The sequence below is a fragment of the Podarcis gaigeae genome, assembly GCF_964106915.1.
Source record: "Podarcis gaigeae genome assembly, chromosome: 14".
Lineage (NCBI taxonomy): Eukaryota > Metazoa > Chordata > Lepidosauria > Squamata > Lacertidae > Podarcis > Podarcis gaigeae.
In genome coordinates, this window is record NC_139690.1 from 16971268 (window position 1) to 16994293 (window position 23026).

At 45.7% G+C, this 23026-nt stretch overlaps 1 protein-coding gene across 10 annotated transcripts in view; it reads right to left on the reverse strand.

Annotated features, from left to right (window-relative positions):
- Window positions 1-20820, reverse strand: part of IL16 (interleukin 16) — a 61071-nt gene extending 40251 nt beyond the window's left edge. For 3 of the 10 annotated variants that reach the window (XM_083712453.1, XM_083712448.1, XM_083712445.1), the window contains exons 1-2: window positions 20701-20820; window positions 13497-13855 (exon numbers count right to left, since the gene is read on the reverse strand). The gene's annotated coding sequence lies outside the window, so the exon portion shown is untranslated. Of the gene's footprint in view, window positions 1-2507; window positions 3040-3291; window positions 3440-13113; window positions 13256-13496; window positions 13856-20700 lie in introns of those variants that run through there. The other 7 variants (XM_083712447.1, XM_083712455.1, XM_083712454.1 and 4 more) reach the window with 7 other exon arrangements.
- Between the last annotated feature and the right edge of the window lie 2206 nt (window positions 20821-23026).

Here is a 23026-nt window from a genome sequence, read left to right on the forward strand (position 1 = left end):
TGACAGATATATGGGAAAGCACATGAAGCAGGCCTTTGAAGAGTTTGTAAGTAAACCAAATTTTAACTTATCAAACGTGTTGTCTTCTATGCTAGGGGAAGTGGGACTCACTTAATTGGAAGGGCATATTTTAAAGGTCTAGCAGCTTATATTTCTACACTTTGTTACACATTTTGTGACTCTAAATCTCTGCTGCAGTGCTCCCACCAAAGAGTACTTGTCCCAAACATGGATCTTGGTATCCAGGAATTCTCATTTCTATATATGTTTTACACCAACAAGGAGTTCCACAATCTGGGAGCAGCCACTAAGAAGGCCCTTTTGATGTACCCTCTCTCTAATATACACATTTCTTTAATCGGAAAGCTCCATCACAACATTCAGAGAACTGTGAATTTTAAAGGGTAGCTGTGTTTTGGTTTGCATATAATTTTGGGAAGTGCACCAAACAGAATCTGCTCAGTATCTTCTTCTTTTTCTTTTCAATTGCATTCTGCATTTTAGATCCTGTATGGAGAGGGTATAGATTACATGGCCCCCAGGTCCTTCTGTTCTATCAGAGCTAGGAGTTTGCTCTTCTTTAAACATCTGAAATCCTCAAGCAACCAAATTATGGTGCCAATACCATCTTCTGAGGCTTTTATGTGCTCTAAGAGAATTGAAGCATGCACCCACAATTTTGGAGGTTTTCCCTCCTGGGCTTTGCTTGTTTCTTTCTTTTTTCTTGAGAAAGATAACAGAGGAGAACCAAATTTGTGGAGCAGTGTCTAGCCCCTCTTTGCCTCATCTGTGAACCCCAGGTAATCAAGGACCTGCTCATCCTTGGCTAAAAGGGTTCGTGCTGTACATGGAAATGGACTAACCCTGTCATAAATCAGAGCCACAACAGCAACCACAACAGAAGCAATTACAGCAGAAACCAGCCTGGCGTTGAAACCAGCCCAGCTGCTTCCCTTAAGCATGATCTATCGTCTTGGAAAGAAAAATCTCAATAAGTGAAGAAAGGAATTTGAGACCACCTTCTGATAAATGTTCGTTTTCCTGGAAGGAATGCATTCGGGGAAAGGATTAATAAGGCGCAGGTCGAAGCTGCACAAGCAGGGATCAAAAGAGCTCAAGGGGGGATAGATAAGATGGATTTCCTAGGCCAACGCTGAATAAGTGTTTTTATGGTAGACCGAAGTGCTTTAAATTTTGACCCAGGAGCACTGACCCAGAGTTCAACATCTGCCTACATATCCACACGTGTGTGTGCTAAGCTTAAAACTAAGGTGGTCATGTGACCAAGTTACCATTTGAGGTGCTGGAGGGGACTCTTGAGAGTCCCATGGACTGCAAGAAGATCAAACCTATCCATTCTGAAGGAAATCAGCCCAGAGTGCTCACTGGAAGGAGAGATCCTGAAGCTGTGGCTCCAATACTTTGGCCACCTCATGAGAAGAGAAGACTCCCTGGAAAAGACCCTGATGTTGGGAAAGATTGAGAGCACAAGGAAAAGGGGATGACAGAGGACGAGATGGTTGGACAGTGTTCTCGAAGCTACTAGTGTGAGTTTGACCCAACTGCGGGAGGCAGTGGAAGACAGGAGTGCCTGGCGTGCTCTGGTCCATGGGGTCACAAAGAGTCAGAGTCTGGTTTAAAGATAAAGAAACAAAAGCATTGGGAGCAATAGAATTGCCTATCCCCCGTTAGCACCAGGATAGCAGCCTGAGCAAAGGCCCGGGTCATCTGGTCATAGTCTTTCTCACTGTGGTGACATGTACTATATTTAGGGATGGGGGGGGACTTCAATTCAGTTTGCATTTAAAGGCAAACTTACCCTCATTAGCCCTTTCTGGAATATTGCATGAACCAAATACACCCATCTTTGAAAATTCACACTTTTCTGAATTTTGCAATTCAGGTCTCCAGCCAAGCAATGTGTAAAAGAATTGCACATATTTGGATACAGTGTACATAGAAATGCATGCATTGGTGAAAATGACATACAAAAATGCATTGCATAAATGAAATGCTTTGTCAAACTGTATATATTTTGCCAAACTGCATACAAAAAAATTGTCTGTTGGGAGAAATTCGCACTAAGATGTTGTTGCATTTTCGTGAAGACTTGTTTAAAAAGCAATTTGCAAACTGGTGTGGAAATGTGGAGAATTGAATTTAAGACTGGAAAAATCCCTAACTAGCAGTATATCTATCTAAATTACAGTATTTCTAAATGTGCCTTTATACATTTAAATATAACACATGAAAAATTGTGTCCTCCTTCCTCCCTCTTTTTCTTCTTTTTGATGATGCTTAAGTGGCTCTCCTACCTGAAAGAAGGTTTTCCTGATCTGGCTGAGTGGATCTGAAACTTTCTTAAGTTTTTCCTCCTCCTTTTTTAGCTGCTAAGTGAAGGAGTAAGATTCACTGTCACGATCGACCATGCAGAAAAGAATAATACAAATGCCCCAAAAGTCTTGTGAACTCACGTATGGAGAATTATTTTGTAGACACTTGCCCACCTGCCAACTCCAATGCAGTCATAAGTCGATGTAGCCAACATGCTCTGACGAAGCACACCCTCCTCCTTAAGGATTTTTCTTCTGTTTCCTGTATGCGCTCCAGATACAAAGTTGTCTTGCGTTGTTTTTGTAATCCAAATCAAATGTTTAACAGCTTGGCTGGCTGGTCTCACTTCTACGCACGCACACACACACACACACACACACACACACCGCTTCCAACCTCCCTTCCTCTGTTTTGTGCTAAATTATTCTAACCTTTTTTTTTTGGTTCTTTATGTAAACAAATGTGCTTGCAAGGAACAGCGTCCATTCTGTTTACACTTCATTTGGGATGACCAAACAGAGCATTTACGAATATAATAAAAACTGTTTGGCGCAATTGCAAAACCGAACTGGAGAGTATTGCTCTTAATGAAAAGGCAGGAAATGCCAGATTTATTCCTTGCTGTAGAGATCACGAGGGTTTCTGTGCCGTTTGGCGCGAGCAACGTAGTTCGACTTCTTTCATCCAACTCTGATGAGAAGCCGAGAAGGTTCAGCACTCTCTTCTTCTTCTTCTTCTTCTTCTTCTTCTTCTTCTTCTTCTTCTTCTTCTTCTTCTTCTTCTTTTGAGCTTTTCCCATAAATAAAAGGAGAAGGATCTGATGTGTCTTGGGCTATCCCATTGGTAGGTTCCACCTTTCTTATAACTTCATCTAGCAGAGCCTGGGGTTATTGCAGCGGGAGCAGAAGAGAAGCATATAGAACCATTCTAAGAAATGAAATGTTAAAAGGGACTTACAACAAAGCAGCAGCAGACTCCCTCAGAAGGCTGTTTGTCTTTGCGGCCCCGGCAGAAAGCTTCAAGCGCAATAATTGAAAACACACCCTCCGACTGTCACATGACTTTCTTTCAGTAATTCTGTACAGGGCTATGGGACACAGCTATTGTTTCCTAACCGCAAAAAGGGGCAGGGGGAAGAAAAATGATAAATGAACCCAGTGATTTTTTGTGTGTCCAGGGCATCCCACCAGATGTCTTAGTGCACCCCACCCCCCACAAGCAGGCTCTTGCCATTTTGGTTTACCTTATAAAGGGTTAACTCTTCTGACAAAGGCTTGCAGTTTCATAGGATGGAGGCAGGGAAGAGGGGAAAGGTTGTTGCTCATTGGCATGGCATCTGCCCTGTGTGCAAAAGGTCTTGGCTTCCACCCCAGCATCTCTAGGTAGGGCTAGGAGAGAACCCTTCTGAAACCCCAGGGAACCACGGCCAGTCAGTGTAGACCAGGGCTTTTCAAACTTGGGTCTCCAGCTGTTTTTGGACTACAGTTCCCATCATCCCTAGCTAATGGGGCCAGTGGTCAGGGATGATGGGAGTTGTAGTCCAAAAACAGCTGGAGACGCGATACCGAGCTTGATGGATCAACAGGTCTGACATTGTATGAGGCAGGGTTAAACTGAAGTGCCTGTCATTCAGAGCCAGTTCACATGTAATGTGGAAGATCGAGGAGGCAATTTGCCAGTGCAAATCCCTAAAAGTTGCAGATATGGGGTCTCAGTTGGATCAGAACTGTGAGATTCATGGCCAGTGTAGACTATGCATGAGGACTGTATGACCCTCCAGAACTTGCTGCCCCAGTAGGCGTGTCAATGGGCAGGGATTATGGGAATTGTTGTACACCAATATCTGGAAGGCCTAACCCCAACCCTTTAACCCTAGCCTGTCATATTTTTGTATGTTATTTTCACTAGTATCTACCTTTTTAGGCACAATTTATCATTTTGGTATGCATTGCTTGACTGGAGAACTGCACTGGAGAATTGCGAATTTCCCTGGGTGGCTGTATTTTGCTTCATGTGTTGTTTTGGAATGGGCCTATTTGTTCTTTAAATGCAACCTGACTTGAATTCCTCCCCCATTATCACCATGGGAATGTGACTCTCAACAGGAAGGCAAAAAGTATTATGGGGTATGCTACAAGTCCGAATGGTTGCCAAGTGTGTAGCCATTATTCTTTTTAACACGTGAAACAATTATTAATTCTCCAACTTAGGAAGCTGCCTTACATTGAGTCAAGCTATTTTTGTCCATCCAGCTCAGTACTTGCTCTGACTGGCAGCAGCTCTCCAGGGCCTCAGACTTGGGGTTCCCCAGCACCTTTTGTCGGAGATGAAGGATTGAAACTAGGACTTCTTATGTGGAAAACAAGCGTTCTGCTACTGAGCTATAGGATTATGGCTCTCTATACAGTGGTGGCACTGTGGGTTAAACCACAGAGCCTAGGACTTGCCGATCAGAAGGTCGGCGGTTCGAATCCCCGCAACAGGGTGAGCTCCCGTCGCTCGGTCCCTGCTCCTGCCAACCTAGCAGTTTGAAAGCACACCAGTGCAAGTAGATAAATAGGAACCGTTCCGGCGGGAAGGTAAACGGCGCTGCTCTGGTTCGCCAGAAGCGGCTTAGTCATGCTGGCCACATGACCCAGAAGCTGTAGGCCAGCTCCCTCGACCAATAAAGCGAGATGAGCGCCGCAACCCCAGAGTCGGTCACGACTGGACCTAATGGTTTAGGGGTCCCTTTACCTTTACACAGTGGTACCTTCGGTTGTGGGTGGGATCTGTTCTGGAGCTCCAGTCGGATCCTGAGGTTTCCGCAACCGGAGGTGCCTGTTCTGTGCATGCACATGGCACGATAGAGTGCTTCTGTGCATGCAGACGGTGCGTAGAGTGTTTCTGTGCATGCGTGAGCAGCGAAACCCGGAAAAATACTTCTGGGTTTTCCGCTTTCGCAACCCGAAGTTTACTTTACCCGAGGGTAACATAACCTGAGGTTCTACTGTACATGGAACGTTCCTAAGATGCTGAAGAGACCTGGCGCTAATGAAGGAGACATATTTGTTAAGCTACAGTTTGCCCAGCAAAAGGGTTTGTAGGAAAGGAAATGTTGACAGCTGTGACTTGCTACAGAAAGAGCTCGCCTGATGATTTGTGCTCCTCGTGCCTCCTAGCCGCCCCCAGCCGGATTCCTCGGAAGCCTGTCAAGGATCTGTGATTCAGTTTGTGTGTAGGTGAAATGCCCTGGCCTTTTTGTGGCATTTCTTGTGACGAGCAAGGACCGCCAATTTAGAATTTGCAGTGTGTAAAAAGCAGGGACCATCAAGCAGCAGGGGCTCCCGAAAGGCAACTGCTGTGAAACCATTACTGTTTTGCTAAGATGTGTGGGCCCTGATAGGAATGTTACACTTTAACAAAACTTTTGAGTGAGTATGTATTCAGGGATGGAGAGCATCTGTGGGTGGGTGGTAGAGGAGGATGAAAGAATGTCTTTAAGGATTGCTTTGCTTGATCAGACCGAAGGTCCGCGTAGGCCATAATCCTCTGCTGCTTATAGCAGCCTGTCAGATGCTCCCAGGAAGCTCCCAAGCAGGGCATGGAGTCTGCCCCTGTTGTTTGTCACTGATCTGGTAAACTGCACCTGAACATGGAAGCTCAATTTAGCTGTCGTGTTGAATCGCCATTGGTAAAACGTAGGCTCCATAAATTTCCCTAAGCTTTTTATTTAACAGAATTTTAATCGAAAGCCTCTAAGTGGATCACTTGAAACAATATAAAATACTCATTTTAAAATACAAATGAAATGGTATATTAGAACAAGCTGAGCTTTAAAGAAAGGATCAGAATGTAAGTAAAATTGGCAGTATTAAAAATATACATAATAAAATAAAAATGCAGCTCAAAAGTATACACCTGGGTAAAGGTACCCCTGACTGTCAGGTTCAGTCATGGACGACTCTGGGGTTGCGCGCTCATCTCGCTCTAAAGGCCGAGGGAGCTGGCGTTTGTCCGCAGACAGCTTCTGATTCATGTGGCCAGCATTACTAAGCTGCTTCTGGTGAACCAGAGCAGCACACAGAAACACTGTTTACCTTCCTGCCAGAGCGGTACCTATTTTATCTACTTGCACTTTGACGTTCTTTCGAACTGCTAGGTGGGTAGGAGCTGGGACAGAGCAATGGGAGCTCACCCGATTGCGGGGATTCGAACTGCTGACCTCCTGATCGGCAAGCCCTAGGCTCAGTGGTTTAGACCACAGCACGACCTGCGTCCCTTACCCCTGGGTAGGCTTACCTAAACAAATAAAAGTTTTTAAGCTAATGCCAGAAGAAATATAGCCAAGGTGCCTGCCTGGCAGTGGCATAGCATGGGAGGTTGTGGCAAAATTGCCAGCGGCACAAAATCTCAGTACCCGGTTCCGCCACAATACATCTACACGCTTCTATTGCTGGGCTCTGTTGAAAAAAGTTTCTACATGCAAACCAGGAAGTGACCTCTCCAGACAACAGAACAACTCTTCTTTTCTTATCTCTGCAGCTGCGATCTCCTGGGTGATGCAGATGCTGTTAGGCAGTTGAATGTGCATGCGTATTCCTTCTGTTTCCCTCACTCTGCATGGCCCCGGGCACTGGCAACCCACGCTATGCTAGTGCTACCTAATGTCAATGTGCAGAGAGTTCTAGAGTGTAAGCGTTTCTACAGTGAAGGCTAGTTACCTTGCAAGTGCAGGATGAACACTAGGAAGCATTCGTAGGAATGCCAGTTGCGTGTCTAGACCCCGCAGCCACCCCCTTGTAAAGAAGACACCAGGACACAGATAATATGTTAATGTTAATTGGGCAAATTTTGGCCACAACTTTATTGATTACAGACTGTGAGTGGTATTGGCTTAGGCATTGAATGAACCCGATTATATCTGACTCCTGCCCGTTGCGCAGGAAGTCCAGTAAGGGTAAACCACCAGAAAGGGGAGCCCAGTCGATGCAGACCAACTTGAGCTCCCCCAGATGTTTCTGTTGGAGTCGTGTCATGGCCCTAGCCCTGCCCCAGGCTTCGGACAAGATCCACATCCCCAGATTCCTTTAATGGAATACCCTTAAGCTTGGAGGGGCAGGTGATGGCCGCACCTCCCCTCCCCCATCATAAGGTCAAACAATGCCCAACCGCAAAACCTTACAAAGTTGTGGTAATTGCTGTGAGGTAGGCGAAAACCACAAGGCCCCATGCCAATTTTGCCACGTGGAAAAATTCCTACCAGGCCCCTCAACGGCAACCAACCGAGGTCCATTGCAAAACAGAAACCCGTAAAATAGGGAGGGAGGATGGGAGTTTAAAGAAGCGAGCCAAGAGGAAGCCCTCCAGCTCGCGCCTAAGCTTAAATCACCCCGGCCACGCCCCCCCAGCCACCGGATTGGCCAGCTGGATGATGACATGGCCGGGATCCCCTGGGCAACACAGGACTTTGTCCCCCGCCCCCAGAGGAGAGTGGGTGGAATGAAGTGTAGTGGACCTCTGCAAACAGAAGCAGTCGAGAGGGCATATGTGAGATAAGGTGACCCTTCAAGTCAGGGTTTGTGAAGGGAGGTTGGGGGACATCCTCTCCAATGCATCAAAGTATTGACAGTCCAATGGCAGGTGACAGAGGATAAGAAATGCATTGGGGCAAGAAATGCATTAGGTGTGGATCCCGGTGACCAACACAGAGAAGGGGAAGCAGGAGCTGATAGACATACGGGGAAGGAAGCGGCAGTAAAGAGGCGGCAGCAGATCAAGGATGAATTGGAGCGTGTGAGAGACAGAGGTGGAATGAAAGAAGAGCGTGGGAGGGAAGGTAGGATGGCAGCCTGGCGTGAAGATGAGAGAGTGAGAGTGGGCGGACGGGAATGGAGGACAGAACGGGAGCATGACTGTGGGAGTGAGCATGAAACAGAGGAGGAGGAGAAACAAGCCGAGGGCCGGGTAATAAGCAGGCAAAAACCAGGGGAAGAAATGAGAGGCAGGCGTAAGACCCTGACTAAAGCCAGAATAAGGGAACAGAGCATCACCTGTGGTGCATTAGGAGAGGAGAGATTACAGCCATATGAAAGGGAGTGGGGAGCTTTAGCAGAGAGGCAGGAAACAGATAAGCGAGGAAAGGGATTTGGGAAGTCTGGGGCAGCAGACCCCCAGTGGCAGGCCAGCAGGCAGGAGCATAAATAAACAAATTATAAATTTGCCTGCTGATGAGGAGAGCCCTGACCTCAAAAGGAAGAGGGCCTCACTAGGTGGCTTTGAACACAGAAGGCAGGTCTCCTCAGACCTGGAGGAGGATGAAGGGAGTAGGAAGGACTTTTCCATGTCATGTTGAAGGTCACAATGGGGATGTTGCTTTTGAATGTTCCCAAATGAGTGTATACTCCCTGCAGATAATCATGCAAAGAAACCCTGGCTTGTCTGGAGGAATAAGGACGCTCCTCGATATGTTGGTTTTCATAACTGATAGAATAATGGAGAGAGTAATCTCAACGAGGGATGGGCAAATCTGTCAGTTTTGGGTTCTCTTGGTTTTTCATTTTTCCAAGCTTAAGCTCAGTTCGCAAACCGATGTGATGGCTTTCCCCCCAAAAATATAATGAAAATTTTAATTTTTTTCCTAATAGACACCTATCTGAAATGCAGTTTTCCCTAAAGTACACATTTTTGCAAAAGAGTTTCCCCTAATATAATGCATTTTCGTATGATATTTTCATTGATATATGCATTTTATGCACACTTTACCCCAGTATGTGCATTTTTGTGTCCACCTTACTTGGCTGGAGAGCTCCCCAGCAAAATTCAGAGAACTGCAAATTTCGAAGGATGGTTGTGCCGCAGTTCTTCTATTGTTTTAGAAAGTGTGGATTGGGTAGATTTACATTTCAATTTGTACTGAACTAAATTCTCCCCTGCCCCAAGTCTCAAAACAGAACCTGCTAGATGGGCAGCCCAGCTTTGCATATAACTTGAATTCAAGCCCCAGTGTCAGCATGCAAACACCTCGGGCAGCTTTTGGGAGTGGAGTATTCCACCAGGGCTTTGTGGAGCTGATGTTTGTCCTGGGCCAAGTGGCTGCATGTGAATCTATATTTCCCACAATGCTCCAAAACAGTGGAACCAGCCTCACAGGAGTCCTGCCTTCATCTCTCTCCTACCCCCCTTATGCTCAAAAGGGGTTATTGGGTTGTTGCTTTTATTTTGATTACATATTTTATGGTTTTATAGTTTGATTTTGTTCTGTGGACTGCCCTGAGACCTCCGGGTATAGGGCAGTATATAGATTAAATAAATAAATAAAAGCCCCAGTCACTTTTGCCTGTATTAATGGGACCATATGTTACAACACTTCTGACCATTATAGTTACTCTTTTCCATATTCTTCTCAGTTCTGCAATATGTCTTCATGCAGAGTGCCTTTAAATCGCACAGTTTTGATCCTAGGATCTTATGACCAACTATTTCCCCCCCTAATAACTGGTTGCTGTGCAGCATATAAATTATTTTGGCTTTGGAGCCGTAGTGATTTATATGAAATTGCCAATTTAGCATTGCCACGATTGTGTTTTTTTTTTTTAAAAAAAATCTTTTTTGTGGACTTTCATCTACATTTTGAATACTAGTTTATTTTAAAAAAATAAATCTGGCTTCTTTTTAAAGTGGTTACTCCTAAAGTAGAGGCTGAAATAAAGACCCCTTTAATGCCTGAATTAAAAGAGGTATTATAAAATACCATTTGACACACAGCCCAATCCCCAACCCCCAGTTTTCAGGAAAAGTTGTCTGGTAATATGAAAAATACAGTAGTATCTAGGGTTAAGAACTTAATTCGTTCTGGAGGTCCGTTCTTAACCTGAAACTGTTCTTAACCTGAGGTTAGCTAATGGGGCCTCCCGCTGCCGCTGCATGATTTCTGTTCTCATCCTGAAGCAAAGTTCTTAACCTGAGGTACTATTTCTGGGTTAGCAGAGTCTGTAACCTGAAGCGTCTGTAAACTGAAGCGTCTGTAACCCGAGGTACCGCTGTACTTGAATTTGAAACTGAATGAATATTTGGAGATGGAAGTTTTTGACTAAATAGAAGTTATTTTAACCGCAACCAAAGCTCTTATCTTTATTTTCACCCCTTCCCCTTTATACTATAGAACCAGCGGTCAGATAGGCTGTAACAGGAGTGGGGAATATGTGGCTCTCCAGATGTTTTTGAACTCCATCTCCAATCATCCATGACCATTGGCCATGCTGGCTGCAGCTGATGGGAGTTGGAGCATAACAATTGGAGCCGAACAATGTCCAGGTTTCTTTAGTGTAGATTAAACTCAGTTCCATCACTGACTAGTTTCTAGGCTGGTCTTATGTCCTACTTGACAGAGGATAACTTCTGTCTGAAGGAAACCTATATTTGGAAAGCTGTCCAGTTCAAGTCTGGTTTAAATATTTGTAAAACCCTATGAAGGGAGGCGGGTGGCGCTGTGGGTTAAACCACAGAGCCTAGGGCTTGCCGATCAGAAGGTCAGTGGTTCGAATCCCCGTGATGGGGTGAGCCCCCATTGCTCAGTCCCTGCTCCTGCCAAACTAGCAGTTTGAAAGCACGTCAAAGTGCAAGTAGATAAATAGGTACCACTCCAGTGGGAAGGTAAACGGCGCTTCCATGCGCTGCTCTGGTTTGCCAGAAGCGGCTTAGTCATGCTGGCCACATGACCCGGAAGCTGTACACCGGCTCCCTCAGCCAATAAAACGAGATGAGCGCCGCAACCCTGGACCTAATGGTCACGACTGGACCTAATGGTCAGGGGTCCCTTTACCTTTACCTTTTAAGAAGGGACAAGGGGCCATGGAGGTTGAGCATCAACAATTAGCACATGGACAGCAGACTTGGCAAGCATACAGGCTAGTTGATCCCACAATCTTCCCCACTTTGGCTATTCCCCCACCATTGCACCCAGCCATATTTTAAAAATAAGATGGCAGTTGGCCCTCCCAGGTTCAGACTATCTGTGGATCATGGTCCAGCGAGATTTCAATGCTCAACTCTTCTTCTTTGGCGATCACTCATAGCCAAGTAAGATTGTCTTCCATGAACATGGTTTTAACAGTGGGTCTGTAAGTGACTGTGGAGGCCAATTCTGGATCCACACATCCTTCCACAGTGGGGACATAGGTTTCTGGGTGGGAGTTAATCACGGTGAGGGTTTGCCAAGCGTGCCTTCCTCTTAGCATGTTTCTCCCTTTCGTCCAGAGTTCAAGCATCTTCAAAGCCCATGACTCCTTTGGTAAAGGTTGTTCTCTAATTGGAGCGCTCGCAGGCCAATGCACAACTACCTTAGTCTGGGCCCAATCCGTACCGTCCACACCAAGCTGCAGCTCTGCATTTGTGATGCTGGCTTTAACATTTCCCACAGAAATGATACTACTAGGAAGTAGGATTTGGAGTCAATGCAAACTCCTTCTTCTTTGAAAGCCAATGCACCAAGAGGCCCACACAAAGAAGCGGCAAGGACTAAATATAGCTCGTTTCAGGTTTTCCAAGAGTTTAATATTGCTGTTGCGGGGGGGGGGCAAGCTTCCCTCTATTGCTTAGAGAAGCATGTTGCCACCGGCCCCCTTTAGCCCCTTAAAATGTCTGGGGCCGAGTCGGAAGAATTCACAACATCTTTGGGAGCTGTTGTTATTTCAGCTGCAAGGATTTAGCCGTAAGTATTCTGTAAGTCTTTTGTCGTATGTTTCATGTGCCCGGCAAAAGGCAGAACTGCTCGGTTCAAAATTTTCCTTCCTTTCTTTTTTGGTCTCGGATGAATTCTGAACTCTCCGTTCCTTCGCTTACGTTCCTTTCCTTGATCCCCCAACATTCTGACAACTCCTCCAAGTTGTTGGCAGAGTTTCATTTTTAACGCGAGGTTTTGCTGCCAAAGATTATCACTGTTAAGCTCTTGCGGCCAGCCACCTGGCTCCTTACCCAGGTAACCAGCATGATGTGAAAGCCTATTATTGCCCCCTCCCCCGTATAATATCTCAGCATTAATAGTAGGCACGGCTAGTTATTTCAGCATAAAGCCCTTATGTAACCCAGCAGGTTTACATTTGGGAAGACAGGGCTGCATATACCAGCTTAAGCAGGTAACCAAATCTAGCTCCAAGGAGAGATGTCCCTGCTATGTTTTCTCTGACAAAGAAAACAGCACCTCTGGGGAGCAGGTTGCGGGGGGAACCCAAAACAATTTTTGATGGGGAAACAACATAGGAGAAGGTGTTCATTCCCTTTTCCCCAGCACTGAAGTTCCAATCTGAACTAGGCCCCGCCACATCTGATTTGCACAGCCATTTATCTGTATGCTTTTCATTTTTAAGATTCAGAAATAATATTTTCAGAGAAGCTTAAGATGAATATATAAATAAATGAATATATAAGTAAATATGAGTGAACGAAGATGTGAATAAACTTATAAATGCTTCTTGCACCTGCTTATTTACGTTAATCTGTTCGTTTTAAAGAATCCTTGCGATGTGACAATAGCATTTTCATACAAATGACACAATGAATGATGGCTTCCATTTTCCTAAGAGGCAAGCATTCCACATGCAGGGTCCCACCACCAAGAAAGCCCTTTCCCTTGTCACCACCTACCTCACCTTAGATGGTTCCATCCAAGCCCATTGTCAACAGCTGACATCCCTGGGTACCTGCCTGGGCACCAGTACCCCAGCAGGGCTCACTGCTGCTCATGCCCTGGCCCTCCCTTGCTTTATTTTCAAGCAGTGACTAGTGACTGAATCTACTCACCCATCTAATTTTCCCACAGTCTCTCTGACTTTGTGATGTTTGTGGGCATTGGGGGCAATTGATGCTGTTGTCCAGTGCTACAAGCTCAAGTATTCCCTTATTCAGCTGAATGCTTTTGTTTTTGTTTTTATTTCAGCTTGCATATTTAAATTCTGGAATTTGCTGTTGTGGGTTTATATATCACTACGCCTCTTGAATGAAGTCATTTCATTCTGACGACCAAAAGATGTGTGGGTGCCTGTTAAACCTCTTTGAACATAGCCATCTAGAAGTAGCGCCCTCTGGATTCTATTGTACCTACTCTCAAGTAAATGTTATGTGGCCCTAGCCTAAACAACATCATATAGGAAACTTAAATGGCTTGGTTAAAAATAATCACTCACCATTATCAAGAGATCAGATCCATCCTTTGCATTTCATTGCCGTGGCTTGATCAAGGTGAAATACACAACGCAATAACTTTCTGCAGTGGTTAAAAGTTGTGTTCTGTTGCTAAAAATCAGTCTGTAAATCCATAAAAGTTTTCAGATACCTTGGTGTAAGTCCAGGGCACACGAAGTAACATTTCAGTTTAAAACTTCCTTCAGCAGCAAAATATATTTTGATTTGCCTCTTTAGGCTGGCTGGATAGTCAGCTAAGCTTCCAATCTCCTGCCCGGTTGTTCGAGATGGAGCCGGCCATGTGGGTAAAGGAGATGTTATTTCACTGAATCGGCCACCAAGATTTGTCGTCGCCAGTTTCCTGTACCACAAACAGAAATCGAAAACCTGAGTCTTTCGTTTTGGACATTTACCGACTCCCTTCTGCTACTAGAGGGGGGCGGACAGCACAGCCCAAACATCCCAAGCTTTTTTGACACACACATGGAAAATGTGTTCAACTGTTTAGATAAACTTCCTGAATCCATCTCCTTCCCCTCATTGGTTAACTGGCTGCTCCTATGTAATTGCATGGTTCATTTCAAACATAACACCTAAAAACCCGTTGCCCAAGGTTGAAATGAAACGATTCATTTATTACTATTTTTTCCCCAAAGAAGAAGGGGGGGGGGTGAGGAGACCCAATGTACTTCGTTCATTTCAGCCTTGGTGAAAAACGGCTTTCATAGATGCTTGTGTTGAAGGCATGGTGTGTGTGTGTGTGGAGGGAGGGGTGGACTGAGATCTTTTCAAGAATAATGTGGCAATAATACAAAGATTTTGGAGCCACCAATGTCCTTGGTTGTTGGTTCCTTTCCTTCCCTCCCCCTGCCTCCCTCCCTCTCTCTCTCTCTCTCTCTCTCTCTCTCTCTCTCACACACACACACACACACACACACACACAAACACTCCCCCTTTGCTGGCTTAAGAGTTTATTCAGCTGTTTTAAATCATGCGCTTTCAGTTCCTCCTCTAGCAAGGGCTCTTACCTTTTGAGTATTTCCAGATGGAGGCTTTTGTGAGTGACAAATGTCCCATGAGCCCTTCACCTGCACCCCTCCCCACCCCAGCCTCAGTTGCCACCTCCACCAGCCACAATTGGCCTGTCACAGGCTGCAGCAAACATGACGGCATTACAGCCTCATATGCTGGGAGTTTTCACAGTGACCCTGTGTGATGAGGTCATGGTTAATCCCATTTTACAGATGGAAAACCGAGGTTGAGAACCCGTAATTTGCATCAGGCAATCCCTCAAGCAAACATATGGGGTGGGGGATCAGTGAAGAGCCACAGGATCCCTATCCACAGTGTAACCAATTGAAATTATATATATATATATATATATATATATATATATATATATATATATATGGGGGGGCTATGTTTCTCATAATCAAGGCACAGCTTTTTTCTGAAATAATAATAATAATAATAATAATAATAATAATAATAATAATGGAATGGTACTCTTAGATAAAATGGTCTTCCACAGCCCCACCTCTAGATTTAACAGTTTTATCAGCCTGGGTGGGGGCTCATTAGATGGTAATGTTATTGCTTCATTTACTTCAAAATGTGGTAAGCCAGGCATAAGTAAACTCCGGCCCTCCAGATGTTTGGGACTACAATTCCCACCATCCCTAGCTAACAGGACCAGTGGTCAGGGATGATGGGAATTGTAGTCCCAAAACATCTGGAGGGCCAGAGTTTGCCTATGCCTGTGGTAAGCCATTTTTGCTGGATTTTCTGGGTGTGTGTTCTGCTGAATGAGTCCCAAACGTCAGCCCCCAACTCCACCCTTGATTGAAGGTATAGCACACCAGATTGAAAGGCATGCTACACATCATTCTTAAACCAAAGAAAGAGAGTAAGAATTGCCCGCCTTCAGAGGGGTTCACCAATGTGATTCTGTGTGAGTTGCTGTTCTGAACATGACTCACAATGGGGGGGGGAGTTACAACGGTGACTTGGGTCTGAACATAATGGAAAATATCCTCTGAGAGTGGGTGATTTTTCTGCATCTTTGTATTAAGAATTACGGGGTGGCCCATTCATGCAAAGTCTGTACAAAATTACGAGCCCTCCACCCACAGTGGAGACTTACTGAATGGTGGTAAGGTGAGAGTTGGGTACCATACAAAGCGGGCAGACTCCTTCGTGTGGTGAGTGGTGAACCAGCCTCACCCTCCTTTGATTTCTGGTGCTGCAAAAGTGAGTCCCTGTGCCACGCTGTGGCGGTTTAGAGCAGCACACAAGGACTCGCCGAGCGGGCAGCTCGGTTCGGGGGTGGCTCGTGGGCCAGTAAAATGACCCCCATGGGCCGCTTGTGGCCCATGGACCTTAGGTTGCTGACCCCTGCACTCAGTGGCGTAGCGTGGGGGGTGCAGGGGGGGACCGGCCGCACCGGGTGCAACATCTGGGGGTTAGGGTTAGGGGGCGCAAATCCATGGGTTAGGGGGTGCAAATCCACGGCTTAGGGGGAGCAAATCCACGGGTTAGGGGGCGCAAATTACATGCCTTGCCCCGGGTGCTGACAACCCACGCTACGCCACTGCCTGCACTATCCTTTTAAATGTGTTTGTGGGAGGGCAGGTATTGGTTTGTTTCTTGTTCTTGTTTTTATTATGTATACAAATTAGCTAGGTAGCTGGATCTAGAGCTTTGCTGGTTTCTCTCCTCTAACAGTTGGCCTGAATATGGATCTATCTATCTATCTATCTATCTATCTATCTATCTATCCATCTATCTATGCAAATTTGCATGGTGAGTTTGTTCCCTGGCGTCTTTTGCCTACCCAGGAATGCCCCTGCTTCAGGATAAAACTGGTTCACCTAGGAAACAGTTAAATCTCTTGGCCAGCTTTCGCCTCTCTGCAGAGAATACTAAGCACACTTTGTTCATTCTATAAAACTCAGTCTTGGTTCACTTTTTCCTCTCCTGCTTTCGTAGTTGGGCATAGCAAGAGGACCTTGTGACATCCTCCAGATCCTGAAGGAGCTGGTTATAAAAGCACAGGCTCTCCAAGAGAAAACAACTCTTGCTTCCAACCACACCCTCTCCAGGCCGTTGATGTGCAGATGGGATTCCCATTTGCTTCGCTTTAGGCTGAGACTAAACAACGTAAGGCTGGCAGTTCCAGTCCCTATTTATAGAGAGAATGTATCTGTCGCTTGTAACTAAGGAGGTGGGTGGCAGCTGTCCAAAGGGGTGAGGCTAGTGACTAACCACAGCATGATATTTCCACCTGGAATGTGCCATTATTGGGAGTTAGCCACTTCCCAGAAAATTGGGTAGCAATTGTGCTAGGTTCGTAGCTCTCTTTAGCTACTCCGTGGCAATAAATGCAACAGAGCTACAGACCAATCCGTTTTCAAATAAAACAGGAATGTAGTGCGATGAAAACTTCAGAGAATCATCGAAAAGAATAATAGAATTACAGAGTTGGAAGGGACCTTTGATGATCATGTAGTCCAACCCCCTGCAGTGCAGGAATACACAGCTAGCCAATACAGGGATCAAACTTGCAACCTCAACATTATCAGTACCATGCTCTAACCAACTGAGCTATCCCAGCTGACCCAAAGCTCCTGCTCTTCAAGAGCATTTTTGCCTATTGTTTTTATTGTACAGAGAAAGGCCATTGTTCAATGGTAGAATTCAGGAGACTGCTTTGATACTGAGTCAAGCCATTGGTCCATTTAGCTCAGTATAGTCTACACCAGGCATGGCCAAACTTGGCCCTCCAGCTGTTTTGGGACTACAACTCCCATCATTCCTAGCTAACAGGACCAGTGGTCAGGGATGATGGGAATTGTAGTCCCAAAGCAGCTGGAGGGCCAAGTTTGGCCATGCCTGGTCTACACTGACTGGTCGTGACTCTCTAGGGTTCTCTCCCAGCCCTACTGGCCAATGGCAGGGATTGAACCTGGAACCTTCTGCATACTGAGCAGATACTCTGTGACTGAGCTAGGGCACCTGCTTGGCATGCAGAAGGCTCCAGGTTGTACTGGGGAGGGGGGTAGTACCTCTGGTAGGAGACACGTCATGGGGTTGTATCCAGAGTAGACCCATTGAAAATAATGTACTTAAGGTAGTCCTCTTCATCAATGGGTCTACTTTGAGTAGGACTAGCATTGACTACAACCCTCAAACTGCTAGGTCCACTCTGCTTATTCACCCCCACCTCTTTCCTTTGTTGTCTATGTTTTTAAAACTTAAAATACCCAGCATTCAATATACGCCGTTAAACTAAATGCTTACCATGCAGCTAGTCTTATAATGTACCCTATTCTTCCTGGTCTGGTTTCTAATACAGTCCCAATGTTTTGTTTTGCTTGCTTTTTTTTTTTTTAACCACTGCTGTGAGCTGAGCAGAAATTTCCACTGAGCCGTGCAGAGTAACGCCTAAGACTATTTTTCTTTTCCTTTTAGAGTGGTTAACTTAGAAATACAGCCTGGGAGTGGATAGATGAAGTTCAGACGCCCGTCTGACTTGCATCGCCTCACACTTACCTATGGCACAGGATGTCATCTGCTATCTCTTTGTGGCAAACAGCTCCCCCTCTTTTGGGGCATATGTCAGTGGGGCTCCCAGCTTCCTCCTTTCCCTTCTGCCACCATGGAAGTCACTGAAATATCCAGATGAGTCTCAAATACAGTCGGGTTAAATATGCTTCAGGTTGAGCGTTTTCAGGTTACGCTCTGCGGCGACCCGGAAGTAACGGAATGCATTACTTCCGGGTTTCGCCACTTGCGCATGCACAGACGCTCAAAATTACATCATGCGCATGCATAGACGTGGTGAATTGCAACCCGCACACAAGCAAATGCGGGTTGCGTTCGCTTCAGGATGCGAACGGGGCTCTGGAATGGATCCCATTCGCATCCAGAGGTACCACTGTAATGATCGCTATTGTTGGGTGCAATCTATCCAAAGGGAAAGTCCTTGGGTGATGTTTAGCTTATCAGATTTAGCTGGGAGGGATGCACTGGATGGGTTCAGGATGGGGGGGGTCAACATGTTGTTACAAGAGGGTGTGATACGGGCTGCCTTGAAAGAGTCGGAGGTGCGGCCATTCCTAAAAGACCCTCCCCGGTGTGTTTAGCCTAGATAAGAGGAGACTGAGAGGAGTTATGATGGCCATCTTCAAATATCTAAAGGACAATAGATGATGGAGCTGGCTTGTTTTCTGCTGTTCTGGAGGCTAGGACCCAAACAGTAACTTGGCTTCAAGTTATAAGAAAGGAGATTCCAACTAGACGCCAGGAAGAACTTTATGGCAGTAAGAGCTGTTTGACAGTGGTCTCCCTTAGAAGGTGGTGGACTCTCCTTTCTTGGAGGTGTATAAGCAGCGGTTGGATGACCATCTGTCATAGATGCTTTAGTTGAGAGTCCTGCATTGCAGGGAGCTGGACTAGACGACCCTAAGCATCTCTTCCAACTCTACAATTCTGTGATTCTAGGACACTAATGTCTCTTTCCCGGGCAAAGTGACTAACAGAGTGATGGCTGAGTAGCTGAAGATATGGCTGTAGGGAGCAGATGATCTAGGGTTATTTCAGCCTGGTTTTAGACCTCATTCTGACACTGAAACTGTCTAAGTCACCAAGGTTAAAGACCTATACCAAGAGAGAGGCAACCCTGTTGGGTCTCTTCTCAGTGGCTTTTGATACCATTAACCATGGTTTCCTGGAGCAACTCTGTAAACTTGGGTGTGGGGGCACTACTATAGTAGTTCTGCTCCTGCTGCCAGGACCACTACTGGAGAGTGACATTAGGGGAACTTCTGCTCAGCCCCTTGGTATTTGTGCTGTGGGGTCCCATGGGGTTCCATTCTGTCCCTTCCATGCTTTTCATCCTCTTTAGGGAGTTGCTGGGAGGCATCATTCAGAGATTTGAAGTCTGGTGCCACCAACATGCAGTTGCCCTCAATATGGCTCCATTCATCTGATCGCTTTTCAGGTGCTGCTAATTTCCTAACACTGAAGTTGGTCCAAGACAGACTGCTTAGATGGCAGAGTCCAGCAAGTTAGAGAAGAGGGACTCCAGCTATTTTGAGTTGTCCAGGCAGCAACCTGATTGTGAGAACTTGCAACCTTGCTCTCCAACCAGAAAATTTCCTTCAGTTCACACTGAGAGGCTAACGTACCACACTTTCCAAATCATTACATGAACCAACACAGCCATCTTTGGAAATTCACAGGTCTCTAAATTTTGCAGAGCCATGCAATGTGCACAAACAAATAACATATATTGGGTTATAAAGTGTGCATAAAAATATGCCTGTATTGGTGACAATAGCATACATTATTATATTATGTTACATTACATCATATTATGGGGAAATGGCTTTGCAAAAATGTGTATATTAGGGAAAACGGCATGCAAACAGAAATTAGGAGAAAGTCACATTTAGAGTTTGATGAATTTTCATGTGCTTAAGAAAAACCTGATGTGAAAATGTAGAGAACCAGATTTAACATTGGGAAAATGAGCAATTGAGAGAACTAACATTGACAGATTCACACACCTCTACTTTAGAGGCATTTGCAAACAAACTCTGGTCACTTCCAGGTATCTGTTTATTGAACATTCATTGTGCTTTGTTGGCAGCAGGGGGGGTGGTGGTTATATGATGTCGCCCCAAGCAATTCTTCCCCACCCTTTCCAGTAGATTTTCCTGTCACTTTCCTTAAGCACAAAATGGTTTGAGGTTTTGGTTTGAAGGCAGGTTTCTTATGCAAGTCTGCCAAGTCCACTTTAGTTGCACAACCTGAATTTGCCAGTTTGCGATGAACACCGCCCCCCCCCAAAAAAAAACACCAGCAAGAGTCTGGAAGCGTCCTCCATACCCATACACACACAAAAGAGAAAAATTAGGAGACTCCAAAAGGGTAGCTAGGCAGCCTTAGCAAAACATACCAAGTCTCCCGACTCAGTGTAAAAACTAACACATTCATCATGGCAAACACAATTCGCCAACATGCCATTGTTGCAATGAGCTCCTTTTCCCCTTCAAGCTTTCTCATCAGCTCTTCCTCCCTCTTTCTCGTTTGCTAAATTCACATTAAAAGCAGGCTGTCCCCATGCTGAGTAGCGGTTCATTTGACCAAACTTTGCAGGCGAAATGATTGCAAGCCGAGCCAAACAGGAAACAAGTCACTTACCTGCGAGACGACGACCCCCGTCTTCAGATTTCCAGAATTCTGCTCCCTGAAAGTTTGCGTTAACAAGAGTTGAGTGCCAGTGATGCAGCCGAGGTGCCTTTTTGATTCGGTGAGACTGGCTCCTCCCGTTCATTCCTTGACTGGTCGCTGCTTAGTGGAGATCTCCTCTATCCCAACCTCAGCGTCTCCATACCAGCCCGTTGGGATCCTGTTTGTGCACATGAGATGGAAAACTACAGGCCCATCACACCCGCACATCCATGTCCTGAAGGTTGCACGCAGGAACACAACCCCTGTTCACAATTCAGGAAAAGAAAAACCCGGTCGTACCCAAGGTGTCAGACATTTCATAAGTGTGCCTAGGCTGAGACAGCGCGTGTTGTTTTTGCTGCAGGTTTTTTTAAAAAATTGTTATGTTGGTTATGTTTCTTGGGGGAAATGGCCTTTAATCACCTCTCTTCTTCTAAATTAGCATCCTGGCCATACAATGGACCTTACTTCATTGCAAAATAAAGGCAACAAGACCTTGATTTGTGTCCGGCCCACACATGCTACGAACAAAAAGAGCTTTCAGTCTGGCTCGAGGTCTTTATATAATGTGTAGCTCGTGAAACTAAACAGCTTACAGTAGGGTTGTGTAAGAGGTCTAATGTGTGGCATAAATCAACTTTGCCCTGCTGGAGTTGGACTGGGGGCTGTGAGGGGAGAGAGTCTGTGTGCATGTGTGATGAATGAGTGCTTTGTTCAGGGGGGGAAATAATTGCTTGCAAGGGAAGGTTGACGACGTTTGTGCACACGCTAGTATACAGTGCAAATGGCAAGTCCCCGTCTCCTCCTAATTTAATTTCATAGAAAGCTGGCACAAAGGCGGGGGGGGGGGGAGAGCGTCTTTCTTTTACTGTGTTTATGCAAAGCATGTGAAAGGGCCTTTCGCTCTTCCAGTGACACCTGGAGACAAAATTCCGCCACTGCCTGTAATAGCCTTTTAAAAATGGATTCAGGCAACAAGAGGCTTGGCTCTCTGAACTCACAAGTCGGTCGAGGGAGGGGGCTGATGGGACTGCTTCTAAAAGAGGAAAACACAAAATGTACAGAGGTGTTGATTCCTCTTTTGAGAAGCACAAGTGTTCTTCTGGGGGCTCCACACTCAGCAGAAGTGTGAACTTGAATAAAATATTGGGGGAGCTGGGTAACACACACACACACAAACACACACCCCGCATAATTGATCACAAGACACGGTGCACACACACCATTTGAATGGTGATGACCATCAACTTGGGGAGGGCTGGCCCCCTCAAATATTTTATTGGGGGGCTGGAGGGATCTCAGTTGCTGCGATGATGCTCAGAAAAAATGAATGTGTTTGCATGCTCCTTTTGAAGTGCAGCTAAAATCTAACCACCGCCGCCACCACCACCCCACACACTTGTGGCTTAGTTCACACAAACAAAAGATGAAATAGTAAAACTGTTATTGGACTGTACTGGTTCCATACAGCTGAATGCCTCCCCATGGAGTGACAGGGAGAATCACTCAGGTGTTTTAAAGTAAACCATCAAGGAAGAAAGTTGGACTAGAAAATGAATATTTGTGTGCATTGGGGTTATACACTTGTATCTAGTGATGAGAGAGGATTCTGTCATGTGATCCTCCCCCTTTTAGGAATGAAACAGTCCAGGAACATTCCCCCTCCACCCATCTGCAGTCTGTGGGGTTTTTACCAGTGCCAGTCCTACTCACAAGCAGACCCACTGTAGTTGCTGGAAATGTCCACCTTGGATTCATTCACGTCAACGGGTCTACCCTGAGTAAGTAGCACATTTCAGATGCCAGTGATGGTGTGCAGTGATACCACATCAACCTGCAACCTCTTTGTCCACCTTGTCCGACATTGTCTTCCCTTGACTCACAGCAGCTCTCCAGCAGAAAGAAAGAGGTTTTTCCCATCACCAACTACAATGGTACCTCAGGTTAAGTACTCAATACGTTCCGGAGGTCTGTACTTAACCTGAAACTGTTCTTAACCTGAAGCACCACTTTAGCTAATGGGGCCTCTTGCTGCTGCCATGCCGCTGGAGCACGATTTCTGTTCTCATCCTGAAGCAAAGTTCTTAGCCCAAGGTAATATTTCTGGGTTAGTAGAGTCTGTAACCTGAAGCGTATGTAGCCTAAGGTTCCACTGTAGTGCTTAGCTGATATTTTAACTGTGAAATGTGCCTGAAGCCTTCTGCATGCACAGTTCACATACTGCCCCACCCTGTGCAGTCCTAGCTCAAGGCCCCACTTTGAGTGAAAAAAAGTGTGTTCAGCAATTCATCCAAAG